The sequence below is a fragment of the Zootoca vivipara genome, chromosome 17, assembly GCF_963506605.1.
Source record: "Zootoca vivipara chromosome 17, rZooViv1.1, whole genome shotgun sequence".
Taxonomy (NCBI): Eukaryota; Metazoa; Chordata; class Lepidosauria; order Squamata; family Lacertidae; genus Zootoca; species Zootoca vivipara.
In genome coordinates, this window is record NC_083292.1 from 36,975,408 (window position 1) to 36,990,923 (window position 15,516).

The window sequence follows — 15,516 nt, forward strand, 5'->3', positions numbered from 1 at the left end:
ATCAGGATCCCAGATGAACGAGGAAGGAAGCCATTCAGGGATTCCTGTTCTGGATCTGTTTATTCTCTGCACTCTGGACAAGATTGGAGGGGATGGGTGACAGGAATGCTCAGTCCTCGAGACAGAGAAAGAAGCTGTACCTTTCCACAAGTTAAGGTGGAACTTAAATGGCTCAGGACCACAATATCTCAAGGACCACCTCTTTCCATATGAACCAGCCTAGACCCTGAGATTATCTTCTGAGGCCCTTCTTGGTGTGCCTCCTCCACGACAGATCCAGAGGGTGGCAACATGAGAACGGGCCTTTTCTGCATTGGCTCCCCATTGGTGGAATGCTCTCCCCAGACAGGTTCGCCTGGCGCCTTCATTATACACCTTTAAGAGCCAGGCAAAAACATTCCTCTTTAAATAGCTCTTTGGCTGGTTGACATCCAGTGCCCTTTGGAAATGGGAGGGGGAGAATTTATTATTATGTATATGCTTTTATTATGTATATGCTTTTGTTTTTATGTATATGCCTGCAAGCATAGGGCGGTATACAAATGTAATAATAAATAAAAATAAGTGCAATTTTATATGAAGAATTATCAAAGAGGTGGAGGTTGGGTCATTGGAGCTAATAGGGCAGTGTCACAGAAACCTCAGTCTGGTCTCAGAGAACTCACATCTGCTTGCCCTTCTGCAACCAGTTTAGAGATCGCCTGACATAACAGGCTCCGCTGCCAAAATCTGTTTCCAAAAGGTGAAAAGCCAGGTGCCTCCATTGAAGGGCACAAGCAGAAGAGGACCACATCAACCCTCAACTGTGTGGGTAGATGAGGTGTGGAGAACCTGGTGGAACTCAATAAGTTGTTAGACAAGAAACTACAGGAAGTGGGGTTACTCTCAATTCCTGCTTGTGGGCTTTCCATAAGCATTGGGTGGCCACTGTGAATACTGGATACAGAACTACAAGGGCCACTAGCCTGTAGCCTTATTACTACAACTCCCACCATCTTTGATCATTGACCATGTTGGTTGGGGTTGGTGGGTGTTGGAGTCTCCACAACATTTGAAGAACACCAAGTCATCTCAACCTGATCTAAAGAGCTCCCCTTTCCCGTCGGGGAAGACTGATTTACCTTCTGTGCATGTTTAACAGCAAAGTTAGCTGTTTTATACTTGCAATATCACCCATGCACTTCCATCATATACTTGTAATTCAAGAATGGATGGGCATAGAAGACAAAGACGGATACATAATTTTGGTGGTTCAGGGACAGAGAAGAAATCTGTGTTTCTGATCTAATGAGGTGTGTTTTCCCACCCATGTCTTTCAGATGTGTGAAGAAAGGTGTGAAGATAGAGTTATCTACTCTTCTGGGAGAGAACCCTGGTTCAATCTGAACTCAACGTGGTATGACCCGGCTGGATCCTGGCTGGACAACCGCCGCAAGCCATTTCGCTATGTTGTAAACACATCCTGTGTCACCGGTTGCAACCGCAGGGATGATGTACCGAGAAGAGGAGGCCACAATTACCGATGCTATGGCTATCGGAGCTCCACCTGTAGACAAGGGGGAAACCCAAGAGTGACCTGCTGTGTCCACAATCCTTCAGGAGGACCCCGGGATTACTGGGGGCGTCCAATAGGTGATTCCTGCGATGGAAATACAGGGGGGCACTATTCTAATGATGAGTCGTTCTGCTGTGGATCCGGCGGTGGATCTGCTGGAGGATGTGGAGGTGGGCAAGGAGGGGCATGTGCCCAGCCAGTTGCTTCATCAGGAGGATGTGGAGGAGGAAGAGGAGTGTGCTCTGAGCCTGGATGTGGAAGAGGACGAGCAGTGTGCGCAGAACCGGGATGCGGGAGATCTTCAAGAGGGCTGCAAACCTCTGGGGGCTCAGGGTGTGGTGGGTCTTCAGGAGGATGTGGAGGAGGAAGAGGAAGAGGAGTGTGCTCTGAGCCTGGATGTGGAGGAGGACGAGGTGTATGTTCTGAGCCGGGATGTGGCAGGTCGTCAAGACGGCCGCAAACCTCTGGGGGCTCAGTGTGTGGTGGGTCTTCAGGAGGATGTGGAGGAGGAAGAGGAAGAGGAGTGTGCTCTGAGCCTGGATGTGGAGGAGGACGAGGAGTATGTTCTGAGCCAGGATGTGGACGGTCGTCAAGACGGCCGCAAACCTCTGGGGGCTCAGTGTGTTCTGAGTCCAGCGTTAGATCTTCAGGAAGATGTGGAAGAGGAAGAGGAGTATGTTTTGAGCCAGGATGCGGAGGAGGAAGAGGAGTATGTTCTGAACCGGGATGCCGCTCATAGGGGAGTATGTGCTGAGCCAAGGGGTTCATCTTCAGGTGCATGAAGTGTTCCAAGCCATCAGAAAGATGCTGAAGAAGGTCTGCCTGTTCCAAGCTATCAGATGGGCTCCAAATCACCCTGCTCCTGCAACCACAATATACAAAGCCAAGAATGTTACAGAGAGAGATGCTGTTGGGCTGAGTGGCTGGCAAGCGCAACCACAGCAGAGGAAGCTTGATCATATTTATTTATTTATTTATTTATTGTATTTATTTATTCATTGGTATTTATGCATCAATTAGTAGCCAAGCTGGGCTCTCAAAGCAGCTTACTCTAGAAATTCAACACACACACACCCAAAAAAATTACAACACACCAGGAAAGCACGAGAGTGGTAAGAGCCTCTTCTGGGCCATATCTATTGATGAGCTCATCATCTGCATAGAAGGTTCTTCCTTCCAGAAGGTGAGAGGGAAGCAAGTTGCAGATACTCTCCTAGACTGACTGATGGCACCAATACCGAACCACATAAAAAGCCTTTTCTGTTAATGTCTTCTTCTAAATTTGATAACATCCTGAAAATGACGTACCGTTTCTTACCCCATCAACCCATGAGTGATCTTGAAAACTGAAAGACTGTGCCCGCTGCAGAGAAGTGTGAACATTTCTTAGTGGACCATATCTGGACCGTTGGTGCCTGAACATTATCTGCCGGCCATGAAGTTCTGTGCTTTTCCTGTTTTTTTCTTTTCTTTTCCTTGGCATAAATAAAATTCTGTTGATTGGCTAAAGTTGTGTTCTTCTGATGATTGGGTGCAGTCAGTGGCTGCCCTGCTAGTTCCTTCTTTGTGGCCTGGGAAGAGGTGTGTGGCTAGAGATTGATGTAGCCTGAGGCATGTCTCAGAAGGCATACAGAGAGGAAAGGAGGTCCACATTTTGTCCCTATCCTTGTCCTATATATCTAACCAATGCATCTGCAAGTCCTTTTCGTATTTCCTGAACCTCTTTGCTGATACAAGTGGAAAGGAACCATTAGATGACAGATGAGGAATCTTGCAATTTTTTAATCTACAGGGTGAGGAGCATAGCTGCCAAGTTATCCCTTTTTTTAAGGGATTTTCCCTTATGCTGAATAGGCTTCCTCGCGAGAAAAGGGAAAACTTGGCAGCTATGGTGAGGAGGCTGTCCCGATCCTCCTTTTCTTTCTCCCAAGGAACTGCACATGGGAGTTATATTAATTTAAATTAATAGAACAGAATACTTTAGTGTCATTTGCTTCGATGGGTTTACTCTGAGTAGGACTAACACCAGAGACAACCCTTTATTTCCCCACCACCAACAACCTTTGCCCCATCCCAGCTATAGAAAGATGGGTGGCAACCAGCCAGGTAAGCCCACCTACTCTGTGGGGGGGAGTGGAAAATTTTGGGATTCTGCACAAGGGATTTTGGGATTTGTTTACATGAGTCCGCCTTGTGCCTTTGTTTATGTGAGTCTGCCCTGTGCCTTTGTCTCTGAGGTTCAGGAGACTAATCAAGAAAGGAAGCTGTGGTACAATAGGCTGAGATAAGACAAGTGAGCCTGACCAAGGCCCCCTTTGGAATTGGAGGCCCGGGCCAAATGGCCCATATGGCCCACCCTCTGTTTGGGCCTGCAAATAGGAGATAATGAATCCATCAAGGTGCAAAAGAGGGGATGGGAGAAGGAGATAAGGACCTGGGTAGCTCAGTTGATAGAATATGAGACTCTTAATCTTGGGCTTGTGGGTTCAAGCCCCACATTGGTCAAAGAAAAAGAATCTGCATTGCAGGGAGTTGTACTAGATGAACTTGTGGTCTGTTCTAACTCTACAATTCTTGTCAGGGAAAAAACAAGTCAGAATATGTAATAATAATGATAATTATAATTTATTGGTACCCCGCCCATCCGACTGGGTTTCCCCAGCAACTCTAGGCGGCTTCCAACAAAGATTCAAATACATTAAAATGTCACACATTAAAAACTTCACTAAAAATATGACAAAATGGAACTTCCAGCTTCAGATGCAGTATACCTTTGGGTACCAGATGCTGGAAGAAAAACAACAGAGATGTTTATGAGCTTTCCAGAGGGATGCATCCGGCCCATCCTTTTACAACTTAATGGCTTCCAACTGCATAGCTGCCAAGTTTTCCCTTTTCTCGCGAGGAAGCCTATTCAGCATAAGGGAATTTCCCTTTAAAAAAGGGATAACTTGGCAGCTATGCAACTGTCGCTGGACTACATCTCCCATCAGCCCTGACCACTGGCTGGTGCTGATGGAAGTTTGGGTCCAGCAATGTCTGAAATGCCACAGGTTCCCTACCCCAACTCTATGCAATCCATGGAATGCCAGCAGGAGAAATAACTGCAGCATATTAGTGGAAGATGATCGCCACCTGCTGGCCGCCATGCTTCTGGTACAGTTCCTTCCCTTTGTCAGGAATAGGTCTTGCTGTTGGCATTCTTAACTGGTGAGATTAATATTTTGGGCACAACTATCTGTAAGCATGGACTGGAGCTTCACAGAGGCCACAATCACACGATACATTCAAAGCACCATGATCCCTCTTTAAACAGTCGTGGCTTCTCCTCAAAAATTATGGAAGCTGCATTTTGTTCAGGATACTAAGAGTTGCTAAGAGATCCCCTGTTCCTCTCACAGAGCTACAATTTCCAAAGTGGTTTAAGCATCGATCCTTCTTCACAGGGAACTCTAAGAATTGAAGCTCTGTGGGGGAAATTGAGGTCTACTACTAGCTCAGAGCTGCCATATTTTGAAGAGCAAAAAAGAGGACACATTTGCCGACTTCTACTTTTAACTAGGGACGCAGGTGGCACTGTGGGTTAAGCCACAGAGCCTAGGGCTTGCTGATCAGACGGTCGGCGGTTCAAATCCCTGTGACGGGGTGAGCTCCCATTGTTAAGTCCCAGCTCCTGCCAACCTAGCAGTTCAAAAGCATGTCAAAGTGCAAGTAGATAAAAAGGTACCACTCCGGCGGGAAGGTAAACGGCGTTTCCGTCCGCTGCTCTGGTTTGCCAGAAGAGGCTTTGTCATGCTGGTCACATGACCTGGAAGCTGTACGCCGGCTCCCTCAGCCAGTAAAACGAGATGAGCGCTGCAACCCCAGAGTCGTTCGCGACTGGACCTAATGGTCAGGGGTCCCTTTACCTTTGCTTTTAACTATGGATCAGTATGACAACTCTCATTTTACATACCCATGAAAAAGAGGTTGTTTCCTAAAAAAAGAGGGCATATGGCAGTTCCTAAGATTCTTTGGGGGAAGCCATGACGGTTTAAAGTGATATAAAAAGGCTTTAAATGTAGGGTATAAATATGGCCTGATTATCAAAAGAATAAAAAATGAGAAGAAGAAGTAAAGGATTCCATACCCTCCAAGTGTCCTGATTTTCCGGGGAAAGTCCAGGAATTGCAGAAGCCATTCCGGTTTGTGATTTAATCCCAAAATGTCCTTCTCCTCCACATCTCAGAGAACAACTGAAAGTGCAAAACCCGAGTCCTGTCTATACTGACAATAAAATACCTGCACCGAATGAAGGAAATGGTAAAGCTGACATATAATATTGGAGAAAAATGAAACCAATCCACTTTACATTCTTTAATTGAAATGTTTCAGCAGCCAGCAATTTTGTTAGGAAAGGTGGGAGGTGTTTATTCCTGTTTTCATCGGAGAAATGCTGAAGCGTATGGGATTCCAAGCCGCGGAGCTTCAGATAGGCGCTCTCTCTCTCTCTCTCTCTCTCTCTATATATATATATATATATTTAGAGAGAGAGAGAGAGAGAGAGAGAGAGAGAGAGAGAGAGAGAGAGAGAGAGATTTCCCATTTAACAATCCAATAAAGGCAACATTAAAGACATTCTGAATTATAAAATATTCAAGCACTACAAATATTAAGCCAAAGCTTAAATCTTTGTTTGACTCTGAGGTCCGAGGATTGCAATCATCTCACATTTGCACTGCTTTCTTAATTAGTCCAGGTTGTTCCCATAAATCAATCCGATGTTAATCCTTCGTTCGTTTTCACAGCCTCTGAGTTCATCCAACAAGCGAGTTATATCAAAACAGTGTGGGTGTTTATTTTTGTCCATGTCTTTCGCTTTCACTTCTTCATGCCTGTAATTATCCAATACGGCACGTCCCAAAATGGACAAAATCTGGCTTTCTGACAATTGTTCCAGGCATATGTCCAAACCTTTTCATCTCATCTCATCTCATACCAGAACAGATAAGCCTGTACTTTGGCTAAAAGCCTCAATTCCCATCTTCTGCTCTTAACAGTCCATCCGAACAGGGCCTGCTCTAGGTAGAGTCCCAGTGGCGCGGGGCGGTAGGGCGCCGGGCCGGTAGGCAGGGCGCTGCGAAGCCGCGCGGAAGCCATGCTGCGCCCTGCGAGGGCGAGGGCGCCGGAGCGATCTCTGCCCCGAAGCACCAGGGCGCACGACCTGCTCGACACTGCCCTGCATCCGAATTAATTGCAAATTCATAAATCTTTTCCACACAGTTAATAATTAGATCAAAATTATATCAATATTACAGTACAGTACAGTCTCGCTTGCGTACATGATCAATCTGTATTCAGATTTTCCAGGGAGATTTGCCAAGTAAAATAGCAAATGTATAGCATATCACAAGGAAACAAAGGAGGCTCCCCTCCCCCCTTTCCGTTCTGACATACCAGTTCCAAAATATAGAGTGAGATTCTATGTGCATTCTCCGGATTATGATGCCCTGGGCCATATTAGCACAGTAAAAGCTACAGTGGTACCTTGGTTCTCAAACTTAATCCGTTCCGGAAGTCTGTTCCAAAACCAAAGCTTTCCGAAACCAAGGTGCACTTTCCCATAGAAAGTAATGCAAAATGGATTAATCCGTTCCAGACTTTTAAAAACAACCCCCGAAACAGCAATTTAACATGAATTTTACTATCTAACGAGAGCATTGATCCATAAAATGAAAGCAATTAACAATGTACTGCAGTCACACACACAATCAATCAGTCAGTAGATGAACTGGGTTCCACACAGTCACAAAAACAGGGGGGGAAAGAGCCACGAAAACAAGAACGCAAATAAATAGCAAAAACAGGTGGACCTCGGCATGCCACTCAAAATGGAAGTGTGGCACTCAAAACGGAGAACGTTCAGCTTCCCAAAAAAGTTCACAAACCAGAACACATAATTCCAGGTTTGCAGTGTTAAGCTTCTAAGTTGTTTGAGCACTGGCAGATGAAGAGGAGTGCGGGGGGGGGGGAGCACTGGCAGTGTGATCCCGGTAGGGTGCCATCATGGCGCCCCCCGCCCACGCTGGGCGCCCCGCCCCCCACAGGTGGTGCGCCATGCCCCCAGGACGCAGGCCCCGCCCCCAGGATGTGCGCCCGCCCTGTCCCCGCCTGCTGCTCCGCCACTGTGCTTGAGTACCAAGGCATTTGAGAACCAAGGTACCACTGTATTCTGCTTGATTAACTTGGGTTCCTTAATTTAATTATTCCACTCTGCAAAGAACGTCATTGGAGATGACCCAATATTTTTGCTTGCTCCTCCTTCATCCAGCTCTTGAGTACTAGCCTGGTGATTGTAATTCACGAGTCTGGGGAATGACAGAGTTACCCATCACCGCCTTGCCTCGTAATTATGGCTCACACATCACTTAGCAGTTCCTCCACGGGAGTCTTACCTTCTCATTTCAGAAACACACCTCAGATAACCCAAGACACCAAACAGGGTTTCACAATGGTGCACCCTGTTCCCAACTTTCTGCATTTCCTGCATTCATTAGATGTTTTGTTATATCTGTCTATGGATGGGCGTGTCTAAAATCACAGGCGAGGAGAGCATTGTTGTTGCAATGAGCTCCTGTTGGCGGGCTTTCCCCTTTGGGAGGCAGTGTGGTACCGATACAGTGGCGAGGGTGTCGGACTAGGACCTGGGAGAGAGAAGGCTTCAAATCCCTGCTTGGCCAAGAAGCTCACTGGGTGACCTTGGGCTGCTCACTGCCTCTCTGCCCAACCAAGGTTGTAGTGGGGATTGAATGCTCCATGGCCCTTCTTATATTCTTAGAAGTGACATTGAGGGAGGATTCTTGTGTTCATGCCCTGTTTGCCAGCTTCCTGTGGGATTGGCAGTGTGTGGGACTGGGATAGATGGACCTTTGACATGAACCGTTTGGGCTCTTCTGATGTTCTTTAGAACTTGTCCATTCCTGCTCCTGCAACTTCTCTTCTCCTGAGCCAGGCTCTGCATGCTGTGCCCAGCTGCCTTGATATTCAGCCCCATTGGCTGCACTATTTCTATAACTATTCTCCCTCTGCCTTTTGGCCTTTCTCCCTCTCCTGCAGCTGTTAACAGATTCTCCAAGTTCCCCTATTTTCCAGGGACTGTCCCGGATTTACAGAAGCCATCCCAGTTTCATGTTTGATTCCAGAATGTCCCGCTTTTCCTTAGGACGTCACTATTTTCATCGGAGAAATGTCGGAGGGTATGGAGTTATCCAACCCCTGAGCCAAGGAGATAAGTAACTATACAACCTTTACAAGACATCGGAAAGCAGCCCTGTGGAAGGAAGTTTTCAATGTTTAATATTTTGTTTTGTTTTTATATATAGTGGTACCTTGTTTTTGAGTCTGGGATCCGTTCCGGAGCCCCGCATGCTCAACAAAAAGGACGCTCGACAAAAAGGACGCTCAACAAAGCGCCGCTCTGTGCACGCACGAGGAGCGGTTTGCGCTTCTGCGCATGCGCAAGCAGCAAACCCGGAAGGGCTTATACAGGGCAGGCTTATACGGAGTTACCACTGTACGTTGGAAACTGCCTAGAGTGCCTGGGGCAACCCAGTCAGATGGGCAGGGTATAAATAATAAAATTATTATTATTATGGAGTACGACATCCCTATTTTCATTTGAGAAATGTTGGAGTGTATGTGTTAATACTGACAAAAGTTTGTGCAGTTACAGGTGTGTTGGTCTGCCATAGTAAAAAAATAAAAAAAAAATTCTTTCCAGTAGCACCTTAGAGACCAACTAAGTTTGTCATTGGTATGAGCTTTCGTGTGCATGCACACTTCTTCAGATTTGCTCTTCATGCCCTCTGGGGTCATGAGATTTATTTGGCACTTGTGCCTGAGAATCCTCTTTCCCATTACACCTACAGGTACTTGCCCGGGAGAAAATCCCACTGCACTCAATCGGACTTACTTCTGAATATACACGTACATAGACACACTATCAGGCCCAAGCTCAGAATGACCTCAGACTTGCAAGAGAGGTTAAACACAGTAAGTGAAGATTCTTCTTCTATGTTTGATGCAAGAGAAAGAACAAGTGAGTAGCAGGTCCTCTGCATGCAAAAGACAGAGAAACACTATTAGGTGGCAGAGAGAAGGCAAAACAGCTCAACACCTACTTTGCCTCTCTTTTTATCAAAAGAAGAAATCAGTGCCCAACCTGGTAAAATAAGAGAGTAAATGATGTACAGTAGGAGCTACAACCCCAGAGTGGGGCAGTCAAGAACAATCCCTTCCAGGTCAGAATGCTTACAAAAATTAGTTGAATATGCAGAGCTAGCCAAATTAACAAAAAAAGAAAGAAAGAAAGATCATTCAAAACAACAACAACAACAACAATTTATTTATAGCCTGCCCATCTGGCTGGGCTTCCCCAGCCCCTCTGGGCGGCCTCCAACCGAATATCAAAAACACAATACAGCATCAAACATTAAACACTTCCCTAAACAGGTATTTATCAAACAACGTCTAAAAACAACATCCAAAACTGGAAGTTTAAAAAACATATCTTAAGAACAATTGTTGCAGTTTGAACTCGGTCGCTGCCTTTGAATAACCTTCGCAGCTGTATTAAGCAAGAAATAAGGACATAAGAGAAATAATACTTTATTATAAAATGAATGGATATGTTTAGGCAATAAGCTAGTAATACTAAATGAAGTATGGGGACAATGGGAAGTTAGATGTACATTAAGAAGATTTATTGTCAGAATGTATGAGTTTACTTTTTGTTAACTTTGTTTTCTTTGTAACAAATGGCGTAAATGTATGGGTTTTTTTGTTGGTGTTTAAGTATAATAAAGCATTTTTTAAAAAGAACATAAAAAGAGCCTTTTTGATCAGGTCAAATAGCCTACCTCCTCTAGCACCTTAATCCCACTGTGGCTATCCAGATGCCTCAATGGGAAACTCACAAGCAGAATTTGAGCATAAGAACCCCCTCCTCTACTGAGGTTTCCAGCAAAGCTCATTATCCTAATAAAGGAGAGCGAGGGTTGCGGAAGGGCTGGAAGAAATTCCTGGGGTTGGGGGAGGGGGCTGGGCTAAGTGAGAGCTTGAGTGATAGGGACTTGTGTGTTGCTGGGGGGGGGAGCATGTACCCGTAGCAACTTTTGATTGGCAGGTCGGGTCCCTTATAATCTCAGCGTCTCTCAGTTAGTTTCACTCTTGCAAGGTGTTTTGAATCTCCCGCCCGCCCGCCGCGTTTTCTGAAGGTTTTAGCCTGAAATTGCTTTGCCTCTCATGGGGTCGCCTTTTGCAGGGGCCCAATAGGAATGTTGCCATTTGGCTGATTGGCTGTTGCCACTTGGTTTTTGCCTGCTGCTTAGCAAATCGTCACAACTTGTTAGGTTGGCGGTTAGGCATTGGTTAATAAATTTGGTTGGTGGAGGGGTATGGAGATGCCTATCCCTCAATTTAATGCTGCTCCTCATAGAAGTATTCCATTAAAGGAATCCTGGGGCTCCGGGGCTCTAGTCCATACACCCCCGCAACCCAAACCCAAAATGATGTGCGTGGTGTGAGTTATTTAGGGGGGATTTCTGGTAGCCTCGTCACGCAACTGATATTCAGAAGCTCTGCTGTGTCTGCTGTAGAGACACAGCGTAGCCAGCCTGGCTAGTAGACCTTGAAAGCCCCCACCTCCATGAATTTATCTAATCCTCTTTTAAAGCCATCTAGGTTGGTGGCCATCGCTGCCTCCTGGGGGAGCAAGTTCCATAGTTTGCACTGTATGAAGAAGTATTTTCTTTGATCAGATCTTCCAACATTCTGCTTCATCGGATGTCCATTGGCTCCACTTCCAGTACATCATGGAATGAAAATCACCTCCATAGGCTTTAGATTGAACATGGGTAGGCAAACCAAGGCCTGGGAGCCGTATCCGGCCCAATTGCCTTCTAAATCCAGCCCGCGGATGGTCCGGGAATAGGGTTGCCAGACTCAATAGAGGACAGGACTTCTGTGCCTTTAATTGCCCTGCTCTCTTTGAGTCTGGAAACCTTAAAGAGAAACCAGCAGACCCTTTGTTTAATATCCAAGCGTGTTTTTACATGAGTAGAATGTGTGCTTTTATTTAAAATGCATCCCTGGGTTATTTGTGGGCCACAGGAATTCGTTCATTTTTCTTCTTCAAAATATAGTCCGGCCCCCCCGCAAGGTCTGAGGGACAGTGGACCGGCCCCCTGCTGAAAAAGTTTGCTGAACCCTGCTTTAGAAACATGGTTGAAATGTCAAGGTCAGCTGGGAGATTGGTGTTCTGGGATTCCGCTAAAATTAAGCACTGTTCGAGGTCAACTGGGAGATCTGGTTCAGGACAGGAAACAGGAAGTCTTTCTTCACCTCATGTGCTGTTAATTACAACTTACAAAACTCTCTGGCACAAGGTGAAGTGACAGCCACTGCCTTCAGTGACTCTGGTCTGGCTCCATTTAAGGCAGATCTCTCTGTTTGGGGGCACAAGCTGCCTATTTCAATCAGCCCTGCATTTTCAATGACGAGGGCTGGAATCTTCCTTTATTTTTAGATAGAAGGCGGCTTCCTAAATCCCTCTGAGCTTTTTTTTTTCTCCCAAGCTAGGATGAAGTTGGCCCACATTCTCCTGAATCAAGTCCTCCAATAAGCCTCCCACACAATTGCATGACTCTTCCTCCCTCGAGCAAACCAGTCACTCGAGTCTCATACCTGTTTGCCATTGGGTGGACACCTAAATGCTTAATCTCACTCTTTATAATATCCTGCTCGTCAACCTGGAATGTTTACTCAACACCTCCAAACAATGCCAACCTCTTCCTGGGTCCAGAGAGGGACATCTAAGGGGGAATATTCTAAACAGTTGCTCCTAAGATGCTCATTTTTGCTAATTTTACCCAGACTCTAAATCAGGCATCCCCAAACTGCGCCCTCCAGATGTTTTGGCCTACAACTCCCATGATCCCTAGCTAAGAAGACCAGTGGTCAGGGATGATGGGAATTGTAGTCCAAAACATCTAGAGGGCCGAAGTTTAGGGATGCCTGTTCTAAATTCAGCCCGAATTCCTTTTTTCAAATAATAATATTTTATTTTATTTTCCATATAGAAAATTACATTTGTTACTCAACAAATAGCTTTTTATATGGACCAGAAATGGTTTCCAGTCTTCTTTAAAAGATTCTAAATTCATATCTTTTATTGATGCCGTCCATTTTGCCATCTCTACATATTCCAGTACGCTTCCGACCACAATTCAAAGTGTTGGTGCTGACCTTTAAAGCCCTAAACAGCCTCGACCTAGTATACCTGAAGGAGTGTTGCCACCCCCATCGTTCAACCCGGACATCGAAGGCCAGCACTGACGGCCTTTTGGCGGTTCCCACACGAGGGTTAGAAATGAAGATACAGGGAACCAGGCAGAGGGCCTTCTCAGTAGTGGCACCAGCCCTGTGGAACGCCCTCCCATCAGATATCAAGGAAATAAAAAACTATCTGACTTTTAGAAGATATCTGTAGGCAGTTCTGTTTAGGGAAGTTTTTAATGTTTGATGTTTTATCGTGTTTAGTCAGATGGGTGGGGGTATAAATAAATTATTATTATTATTATTTTCATCAACTATTCTTCCTTTGAGTGTGTTCTCGCCTCCTTCCGTTTCTCTGTCTTTTGCATGCAGAGGACCTGCTACTCACTTGTTCTTTCTCTTGCATCAAACATAGAAGAAGAATCTTCACTTACTGTGTTTAACCTCTCTTGCAAGTCTGAGGTCATTCTGAGCTTGGGCCTGATAGTGTGTCTATGTACGTGTCTATTCAGAAGTAAGTCCGATTGAGTGCAGTGGGATTTTCTCCCGGGCAAGTACCTGTAGGTGTAATAAACTTTGACATGCTTTCGAACTGCTAGGTTGGCAGGAGCAGGGACCGAGCAATGGGAGCTCACCCCATCGTGGGGATTCAAACTGCTGACCTTCTGATCAGCAAGCCCTGGGCTCTGTGGTTTAGACCACAGCGCCACCCGCGTCCCACTAGTATAGTGGTACTCAGTGCATTTTTTTTCCTATGGGTACGCAGGGGTACGCATACCCCTAAACATTTTGTGAATCTTTGTACTTTTGTCTATTTACTGTATTTATTTGAACTATAAAATGGTGGTTTTCTTGAGTGAAAATGAGACTACCCCTCAACATTTTTGGGGGGGAGCACTGGTGGTACTACTAGCCTCAAACCTGTGTCAGTAGCTTGAAAACCACATCTCAACCCTTGCTTTTTCATGCAAAACCATTTGCAGTCGTTTTCGGTCATCAACAGCTATCAGTCAGTCAATCACCCACTTCCACCACCCTTCTGAGTGATCCCCCCTCCCCTCCCCATCCCCACCCCCTACCCACCCCTTCTCTACATAAGTGCCTGGGGACTCCTATTTCACTGTATCTGAAGAAGTGTGCATGCACACGAAAGCTCATACCAAAATAAAAACTTAGTTGGTCTTTAAGGTGCTACTGAAGGAATTTTTTTTTTATTTTAGAACAAGTGAATGTTTAAATGATCATGTTTTTATGCTTTCTGTGTTCCGTTTTAATGGGTTTGTGACCATATAATAAATGACTGAATGATTACAAGCCGTTCAGCAGTAGAATGGACTATGTAAGACTCACCTTCACTGGAGGCTTCTAAACACAGTCATCTATCAGGGATTTTTAGCTGTGATTTCTGGGGTTTCAAATAGATGGCCCCTACGATCTCTTCCAGCTCTACAAATCTATGATTGAATGAAGGAGCAATAAAATTTTGACTAGGGATTATGGGAGGGCACATATTTTGTGTTCCATGATAATGCTTTTGTGTATATTTGTTTTTAACCGGGTTGTGGATTTTAGTCATATTTGTACAGTGATTGGAGAGCTTTTCGATCGAATGGTTTACACATCTTATCATACACATACTACCACCAACTGAATGGTCTTATAGACTAATTCCACGAGGACGAAGGGTTCGTCAGTGCCTACCAGACATAAAACAGAAAGCTGGATCATCTAGGCCCATCTAACAGCCAGGTCTCTCAGTGAACTATTAAATTCTGCCAGGAAAGCAACAGGCAGGGCATGAATGGAAGAGTCCCCTATCTCACTATTAAGTCATAAGAGAATAAAACCAACCAGAGATGGAAAGAAGACCAAGTCCCTACCAACCAGAGAAGAATGGCAGATGAAGTTGATGGACGATGCTGAAATGGCCCAAATGACCAGAAGAATCAGAAATCAGGAAGGCCAAAATTTCAATAAGGAATGGGAAAAATTTATAGCATCTTAAAGACCATTGTAAACAGTTAAAATCATTAGTAAGGATTGGAATATCACTTGTAGTTTAAGGGTGAATTTTGGCTACAATGGAGATGTAAAAGATTTGGACTATCATAAAAGATGCAGACGGAAATGATAAATAACAGGACCCACAGAGGGGAGGGTGGGAGTCCAGGGGATCTCTATAAAATCTATCTCTATAAAATTTTGAATTCAAAAACAAAATAAATAAATAAAATTTAGAAAGAGAGACAATGAAACCAACCTGCCTGCTGGGTCAAGTCAAAGTCAAAAACCAATCTAGTCCAGCATCCTGAATTTACAGTGGCCAATCAAATGACCCACAATGGGAAGCCCACAAGCAGCAATTCTTCCTACTGATGATTCCCAGTGACTTGTGTTACGCTCAGGCATACAGCATATCACAGTGGGAGAACATAGCTCTCATGGCTGGGAGCCACTGTTAGCCTGATCCCCATTAGTTTGTCGAATCCCCTTTTAAAACCATACAAGTTGGTGGCCATCACTGTAGAGATGAAAGACACCACTTCTGGAAATCCTGCAGACTCCTGTCAGGCCAGTGCGCATGGGCTGCAGGATAGCTCAGTTGGTAGAGCATGAGACTCCTAATCTAAGGGTCATGGGTTCAAATA